The sequence below is a fragment of the Benincasa hispida genome, chromosome 3, assembly GCF_027475165.1.
Source record: "Benincasa hispida cultivar pf3 chromosome 3, pf3_genome.v1.1, whole genome shotgun sequence".
NCBI lineage: Eukaryota > Viridiplantae > Streptophyta > Magnoliopsida > Cucurbitales > Cucurbitaceae > Benincasa > Benincasa hispida.
This window is the reverse complement of record NC_143480.1, coordinates 27,027,758-27,036,534: the sequence shown is the minus strand read 5'-3', so window position 1 is coordinate 27,036,534 and position 8,777 is coordinate 27,027,758. Positions and strand designations below refer to the sequence as shown.

Sequence of the window (8,777 nt, the reverse complement as noted above, 5' to 3'; positions counted from 1 at the left end):
AAGGATCAATTCTTGGTGTTGATTTGAAATGTTAAAATTAACAAGAGATATTTTGATTATATGTGATATAATCAGTATGATGTATGAGAAACATCTAGTGAAGGATTGATGTAAATGAGATTTACATTAAGTACCATGGAATAAAAAAAGAACTATGGTTTATATGTTTCATGAGATGAAATATTAAAACTATAGGTTATAAATATAGTATGATAAGTTGGTTATCATTTATATTTATAATAATATTGATTATTAGATAATTAATACTTTTTCTTTTAAATAACCAAATGTAGTGGGTGGTTATTGATCATGATAATCGTGAGGTTTTAAAGGAAATCGGTTTCCTATTTTGAAAAAGAAGTTTTTACAGAAGTTTGAAAAGAATTTGAGTTTTTCTCTCCGGCGAAAAGAAACTCACGGAAGTCATCAAGTAAATACAGATTTACTAAACGACGGCTGAGTTAGGTAAATGATCGTGCAGATGCAAGCTAAACGATCATGTAGTGTTTACTAAAGGATCGCATAGCTTTGCTAGACGATCGTTGGCCCAAGGTAAATGATCGTGTAGAATCGACCGAGCTAAACGATAGATCTAAACGATCGTATAGATTTTGCTAGACGATCCTATAGTTTTATCTAAACGATTGGGCATCGACCTATACGATATAAATTGATGAATGTTTTGATGAATGCATTTGGGCATAAGTAGATCGCATTTGTGGATGTTTTGATGAATGTTTCAGGTTTAAATTGCCTATTTGTTAAATCTTATTGTAAAGGCCGCTGCGTTTTTTGGGCGAAATTAACTTTGCAATCGAGTCTGTAATTCGAAAAGTTCGAGTTCGTCAAGTCGTTCGTGATGAAGCTTCGGCGCATGGCGATGCGGTTCTCAACGAATAAGAAGATCAAGCATTGATCGGGTCGTGTAGCCTCAGGTAAACGATCATTGGGATTTAACTAAGCGATTGTTTAGATATTTTTTCTGGATGATTGTGTAGTATTTTCTAAATGATCGTTTAGCTAATGCTAAGCGATGGGGTAAATCGTTTACCATATCGTGTAGCGTTGGTTTCGCGATCACGTAGGCGCTGGAGGTAGGCAATCGTAGTGGGAGCATGCGATGCTTGTCATTTAGTAGAAGACGCGTACTAGACGATCGTGTAGTTAGCAAGCTTCATCGCTTATTTACTACTTATGCGATCGCACGTATGCGATATGGAGATGCTAACAAAGAGATCGCTTAGGCGATGGTGCTTTGCGGCATCGTAGTCGCTTAGACGATCACGGAAGGTGGGCGTCGTGCGGAGTGCGCTAATCGATCGTGTACTTCAGGCTTCATCGCTTAGTAAAGGTACATGATCGTGTTGTAATGGCTAAACGATCGTTTGGATTTTTCTAGATGATCGTATAGTAATGCTAAACGATCATTTAACTCTGGGAGCGCTGGTAAGCGATAGAACGAAGGGTTTGTTTTATCGTGTAGACGATCACGGGGTGCTTAGTACACGATGGATAGTTGAAGAAGCGATGCTTTACCGAGCGGTTCAAGACCCGGTTCGCTTGTTTGAACCAGAGACTCTTGTCTTTGTACTAGTTAGCTTTCCCTTTTGTGTTTTAAGGCAATTTTACCCGGTTTATCAACTTTTATTGCTTATACATGTGATGTATGGTTCTTATATGTCAAAGTGTTTGTCATATAGTTAAAAACCCACCTCAGGTTGTGCAATTACTCATGCATCATGTATTATAAATGTTATAATATTGCATGAAGAAATTACTTGAGAGCATGCGCATGCATCATGAAATATAAGAGTTATATTTTGCATGCATTGAGCATTATCATGCATCATCCTTTTATTATAAATGTTATAGTCTAAGAGGTGAATGGAAGCATGTCTTGCTTGTTTCATTGTGGTTTTGTATAAGTGTTATATAAAAGAAGTAACAATTAATGGACAATGCATTGAGCATGACACTTAGGCCGTTTATAAACGTTATGAATGCCTTGCATGTGTTAGCTTCACATTTTGGTAGTTGTTTCCGTTTATAAGTGTTATAAAGGAAATTAGACCTAAAATCAATAATTCAAAGTTGCATGCGAACTTACGATGAACTCAAGTTTTTAAAAAGGGTTTAAAAATTGGACTGAGATAGACCTAAGTTTAAATGGTTCTAAAAATTTTAGTAAACTAGATTAATCTTTTAAAATCGGTTTTATAGGATTAAATTGGTTGGAATAAAAGATTAAATTTGTTGTAAACCTATCTATAAGGGACCTTTTGTCTAAGGTGGGTTCTGGCTAGGCTAGGGTTCTTAAGTTGACGGAAATGTAACACCCCCGCTTGCATGTCTCCACATAAATGATCAGGATCAGACCAGAAACGCAACTTCATTCGCCGCTCGTCCAGCCCGCTGTCCGAGCCCAGCCGCCTTCCTCCACTGTCGTTCATCAAATTTCGGCGAATGTTGATAAGTTTTAGGTGAGGTCAGTTGAGTTTTGAAGGTTTTGGGTTGCCCATTAAAATTGTGGATTTTCCTTGTATGGAGAAAAGATACAGATCTTCACCGACCACAAGAGTTTGAAGTACTTTTTCACACAGAAGGAGTTAAACATGAGGCAAAGAAGGTGGTTGGAACTAGTAAAGGATTATGACTGTGAAATTTTGTACCACCCGGGGAAAGCAAACGTAGTGGCAGATGCTTTAAGCAGAAATGTGGCCCATTCCGCAGCTCTCCTTACCGGACAGACTCACCTATGCAGGGAACTGGAGAGGGCAGAGATTGCAGTAGTCGTGGGGGAGGTCATGGCACAGTTAGCATAGTTGTCAGTGCAACCAAGCCTAAGGCAGAAGATTATTGATGCGCAGCGAGATGACCCTTATTTGGAGGAGAGGGTTCGTAGAGTGGAGTCAGGCCAGGATAGCGAATTCTTAATATCAACAGAAGGTGGTCTCCTTTATCAGGGGCGTCTGTGCGTGCCGGCGGTTAGTGACATTAAGGATGAGCTGTTGTCAGAGGCTCATAGTTCCCTATTCTCGGTCCACCCCGGCAGCATCAAGATGTACCAGGATCTGAAACGTTACTATTAGTGGAATGATATGAAAAGAGAGGTTGCGGAGTTCGTCAGTAAGTGTTTGGTGTGCCAGTAGGTGAAAGCCCTGAGGCAGAGGCTAGCAGGCTTGTTACAACCATTAAATGTACCATAATGGAAATGGGAGCATGTGTCTATGGATTTCATCGTGGGGTTGCCTCGGACAGTTAAAGGTTTCACTGTGATATTGGTTATTGTAGACAGACTTACGAAGCTAGCACATTTCATACCTGGAAAGTCCACATTTTTAGTGAATAAGTGGGCACAGATATACATGAAGGAAGTGGTAAGATTGCATGGAGTATCCGTGTCCATTGTGTCGGACAGAGACCCTCGTTTCACGTCTAACTTTTGGAAGAGTCTCCAGGCGGCTTTGGGGACCCGATTAAACTTCAGTACAGCGTTCCACCCCTAGACTGATGGGCAGACAGAAAGATTGAATCAGATACTGGAAGACATATTACATGCCTGTGCCATAGAGTTTTCAGAAAGCTGGGATGCTCACTTGCACTTAATGGAGTTTGCGTACAATAACGGCTACTAGTCCACTATTGGGATGTCACCCTTTGAGGCCCTATATGGAAAGAGTTGCAGGTCCCCTGTGTGTTGGGATAAGGTAGGAGAGAGGAGATTATTAGGACCTGAATTGGTGCAGACCACAAATGAGGCCATACAGAAGATTAGGGCTCGTATGCAGACAGCCCAGAGCAAACAGAAGAGCTATATCGATGTAAGACGTAAGGACCTGGAATTTGAGACTGGGGTGAAAGTGTTCCTAAAGGTGGCACCCATGAAAGGTATTCTGAGGTTTGACAGGAAAGGAAAGTTGAGTCCGAGATTCATTGGACCTTTCGAGGTTCTGGAATGAGTTGGCCCTGTAGCTTACCGTTTGGCCTTGCCCTAGCGTTATCTTTAGTTCATAATATCTTCCATGTTTCGATTCTAAGGCAATATATGAAAGACCCATCTCATGTAGTTGACTTCGAGTCCTTGTAGTTGAACGACAACTTGAGCTACGAAGAGAAGCCTGTAGAGATCCTCGCCCAAGAAGTAAAGATATTGTGCCGCAGGGAAATTGCTTTTGTGAAAGTTCTGTGGCAGAATCACTAGTTCAATGAGGCTACATGGGAGCGAGAGGATGAGATGAAGGCTCAATACCCGGAGCTTTTTCAGGAATGAACTTTTGGGGACGAAAGTTCTTTGAGGAGAGAAGAATGTAACACCCTGTATTTTTTAGTATTAATGTAATTTTAATATTTTATTATTGTAGGGCATTTTTGGAATTTTGGATTTCCAGTGTTAGTGCAGGAATTTATTTTTTTTTAACCTTGGAAATTGTTCAATTTGAAAATTTATGACAGGAATAAATTTCTTTTTGGGAAGGAAAGGTAGTAAATGAAATATAGTAGAATAAGGAAAAGAATAAAATAAAAGGTTTATTGTATTTCCTTATAAATTATTGTTTTTTTTTTTTATTATTATTTATAAAAACAACTCTTCTCTTCTTCTTCCTTTAGCCACTCAAAAGCCCTAGCCGCCCCCTTTATTTTCATTTCTCCAGTCGCCATCGACGCAGCTTTGTTCGCCGCCTCCAGCCACCAGTGTTCCGCTGACGTCAGTCCGAGTCGTCTCTACCACCGCCAACCCAACCTGATTCTGCTGCATCGTTGCAGAGCTCAGCCCTGCCCTCCGGATCCACGCGTCCGCCGTCGTCTCACATTCGATTCAGCTGCAGACTTGCACGACCAGAAATCCAGCCTCGTTCGCCGCTTCAGCCGCCGTCTCACGTTCGCTCCAGCTGCGGACTCGCGCGACCAGAAACGCAGCTTCGTTCGCCACTCATCCAGCCCGCTGTCTGAGCCCAGTCGCCTCCTTCACTATCGTTCGTCAAATTTCGGCGAATATTGGTAAGTTTTGGGTGAGGTCAGTTGAGTTTTGAAGGTTTTGGGTTGCCCATTAAAATTGTAGATTTTCCTTTTTGTTGATACCAATTATATTTGGGATTTAGATCCAAGACTGGGGTACTTCAGAGTGCGCAATGTGTTGCCCAGCGGAATCAAGTTCGTTCGACAAGTAGTTTGGTAAGCGTTATGATCCTTGTTGTTGGTTGTTGGGTACCCATTGATTATTGGACTAAAGGATGGTTTAATTTTAAGTATTCTTGAAGGTTCCAAGTCGTCATCCATTGAGTTTTAAAATCTGCTAAGAGGAGATTTTGGAGTCGAAATCTTGCGAGTGTTTGTGGAGCAAGTTTCGTTTTGGGTAAGTTAATTGGTGATCATTGGATGCATTTTGTATGTTTGGATCTTGGTTCCAAGACTGAAATTTAGTATTATGTCTGTATTAGGGGACTTAATTCAAGGTTTATTTTGTTGAAGAGCATTAGCTTAGATTAATATCTGAACTTAACTTCGAGGTAAGTAATCTTACCACTGGAACTGCCCGCGGGCCAAGATTTAGTTGTATGCTAGAATGGTGAGTGTATGTTATGGTAAATTGTTAGCATGTTAATTGATAGTATGACCTGAATCAAAGTATGTTCTGGCACGAGTACTGAATTGTTTAAATACACACCTAAGCACTTGATCGTTAGTATGTGATGGTATGTGTTCATATGTCGACGTCTGATCTGCTGGTGTGAGGCATACTTGTATGTTGTAGAATTATGATGTAAGGTCTACATGAATGTTGTATAATGTGTTGTTGAGGATTATGTGTATGTGATGGAGCCATGGTACCAAGGATTTCATGTATGTTTTAGAATTGTACGGTGTTGATTCTTTGAATGTTGAGACTGTGTGAATATCCTCATTGATTAGTTAGATGCTCACCAGTTTTGTGTTTCCCTCGGGATTCACCAGTTTTTGTTTTTCCTTCGGGATTCACCAGTTTGTGTTTCCTTCGGGATTCACCAATTTTGTGTTTCCTTCGGGATTCATCGGTTTTGTGTTTCCTTCGGGATTCACCAGTTTTGTGTTTCCTTCGGGATTCACTAGTTTGTGTTTCCTTCGGCAGTTTTGTTGTTCCTTTGGGATTCACCAGTTTTGTGGGCATACTTAACTACAATAGGATAGGACTCAGTCTCTTGTTTGTTCCATTTGTTTATGTGTCATAGGTGGGTATCTAGAGGACATAGATGCCTAGCCTGACCCCAGTGGTGGGGTTACTTATTGAGTATTTCATGCTCATTTTTTCCTATGTTGATGTTTCAGGTAAGGGTAGAGATGCACCAACGATGGTGCAGCAGAATTCATGACCGTGCCACTGGGATTAGATTTTACGCTTCTGCATCATGACATTTAGAGTCCTTATATTTTTCCCTTAATGTTTAGTTTTACTATCTTAAACTTATTATTAAGGATTATGTCTTTTGTATACTTTTAATAGTCTTTACGAATTATGGGTACCCTATTATTGTTTTTTTTTACAATTGCACTTAATAAATGTCTTTTGAACTTCTCTTGTTTTAATTAGCATTTATTGCAAAAAATTGACGTCGTTTTAAATTCTTTGCATGCATTTATTTTAGTAACGGCCTTACCTAAGTCCTAGGGGGTCGGGTCGTTACAACATGCTATTAGTATTAGCTTCTATCATTGGTAACATGCTATCAGTAGTAGCTTCTATCAATCATAGCCACTGAACACCTTTTTGCCCCTTCCTTGTCTTTCCCAAACATTTATAAGTCCCTTTTCTTTTCGATGATAGCTTCCATCATTGATAAACATGCTATTAGTGATAACTTCTAGACATTCCACTTACATTTTAGTTCAAGATTCAACTTTATTAATTAAATTCACTAAATTGGCTATCAATGATAGATTTCTATAAGTGGTTATTAATTACAAAAATATAATCAAAGATTAAGCTATCAATGATAGAAAATATTAGTGGCTATCACTAATAGACTTTCATTTGCTATTTATATTTATTATTTATTATAATAATTAAACTTGATGATTGGCTTGTTTGTGTTAAGTCACTTATGAATTGAGTACTTTCAAGTTCTACATGTGGAAGTCGGCCTTATAATTCTTGTGAAAAAAAAGGGGAAGAAGAAAAAATTCAAATAAAAGAAAGAAAAATTTTTTAAATAAGAGAAAGAGAAGAAGCAAAAACTGAAAAAAGGAAAGAAAATTAAATAGAAACAAAGGAAGCAAAAACTGGATAAATGAAAGAAAAACTAAAAAAAGAAAAAGTAAGGGAAGAAGCAAAAAATCGGAGAAAGAAAAGAAAATAAAATAATAAAAAAAGATAAGGGAAGAAGCAAAAATTGGAGAAAGGAAGAAAAAAAAAAAAAGATAAGCAAGAATTGAAGAAAGAAAATATATATAAAAAAAATGAATAAGCAAAAATCGAAGAAAGAAAAGAAATTAAAAAAAAAAAAGAAAATAAACAAAAGAAAATAAAAAATAAAGGAAAGAAAAATAAAAGGAAAAAGAAGGAAATGAAAGAAAATAAAAAATAAAGCAAAAAAGCAAAAATCGAATAAAGGAAAGAATAAAATTAAAAAAAAAAAAAGAGAGAAGTAGCAAAAACTGAGAAAGAAAATAAAATGAAAAAATGAAAAAAGGGAGGAAAGAAACAAAAATTGAAGAAAATAAAGAAAATAAATAGACTAAAAAAAAGTGTACAACAAGATAAGACAAGGGAGGGCGAAATTGGAGATTAAAAAAAATCAAAAATTGACTAGTCAACTCATCCATATTTGCAAATATTTTAAAGATGTTATATATTTTTAGATTTTTTCTCTTATTCTACTATCTATTACAAATATCCATATTCTATTGATAATGTTTTGCAAATTAAGGTGATGAATTATTTATGTTTATTCTATTATGATATCTATATTATGAATAATTTGTTAATCATCCAAGCCAAATTAGTAAGTTAAATAGATATCAAATTAAAGTTAACTCAATTACTCATGTTTGTGTGATGTTAATGAAGGAGATGATATTATGAAACATCAAAGATATTATCATGAGTATATTGAACTTTATTGTTGTTAATTGAGGTGTTTGTTTAAATATTTTTAGTATATCCAAAGATAACTAACGTATCTAATTTGAGCATTTTAATTACCAACTATGTGATATTAAATTTAGCATCAATTATTTATCAATGTTGCATATTGTTGTATCTTCCAAAGAAGAATTTCAATATATGTCTAATGATTACTTAATGTTATCTGAATCTACATTACCTATTTAAATTTATTTCTCAAAGCAATAATGTAAAAGCATATTTATTTTGTATTTGCAAGTATTTGTTTCTATTTCTCTACATTCGTAAGCTATGTCTATAATCAAGTTTAATGCACTCAATTTTTCTGATTAGTGCGAACAAATCTGATTCCATCTTTGTATTTTATATCTTGATTTAGCACTTTAAGTGGAAACCTACTACACTTACTAATGTTAGTAGTGTTGAGGTAAGATATTTCTATAAGGTTTAGGAAAGATCAAATAGATTGAGCCTAATGTTTATGCAAATGACTGTACAAAACAATATCAAGACCACAATGAAAAAACTAAAAATGTTAAGGAGCTTATGAAATTTTGTGGAAAATTTTCCTAGTCGATTGATAAGTCACTTGCTGGAACTCTAATGAGTACCTTAACCACCATTAAGTTTGATGGTTCTTGTACTATGTAAAACATATCTAAACAAGGAATTAAACTAT

General features: G+C 36.6%; 1 long non-coding RNA gene across 2 annotated transcripts; it reads left to right on the top strand.

The window, feature by feature from the left end:
- Window positions 1-4,542: 4,542 nt before the first annotated feature.
- On the top strand, window positions 4,543-6,561 carry LOC150037162 (uncharacterized). 2 transcript variants are annotated; one of them, XR_016528105.1, is made up of 4 exons: window positions 4,543-4,998; window positions 5,100-5,172; window positions 5,259-5,353; window positions 6,304-6,561. It is a non-coding gene; the product is annotated as an uncharacterized LOC150037162 (long non-coding RNA). The 2 variants fall into 2 exon arrangements; XR_016528104.1 differs by having other exon boundaries at window positions 4,556-4,998; window positions 5,248-5,353.
- Window positions 6,562-8,777: the final 2,216 nt, after the last annotated feature.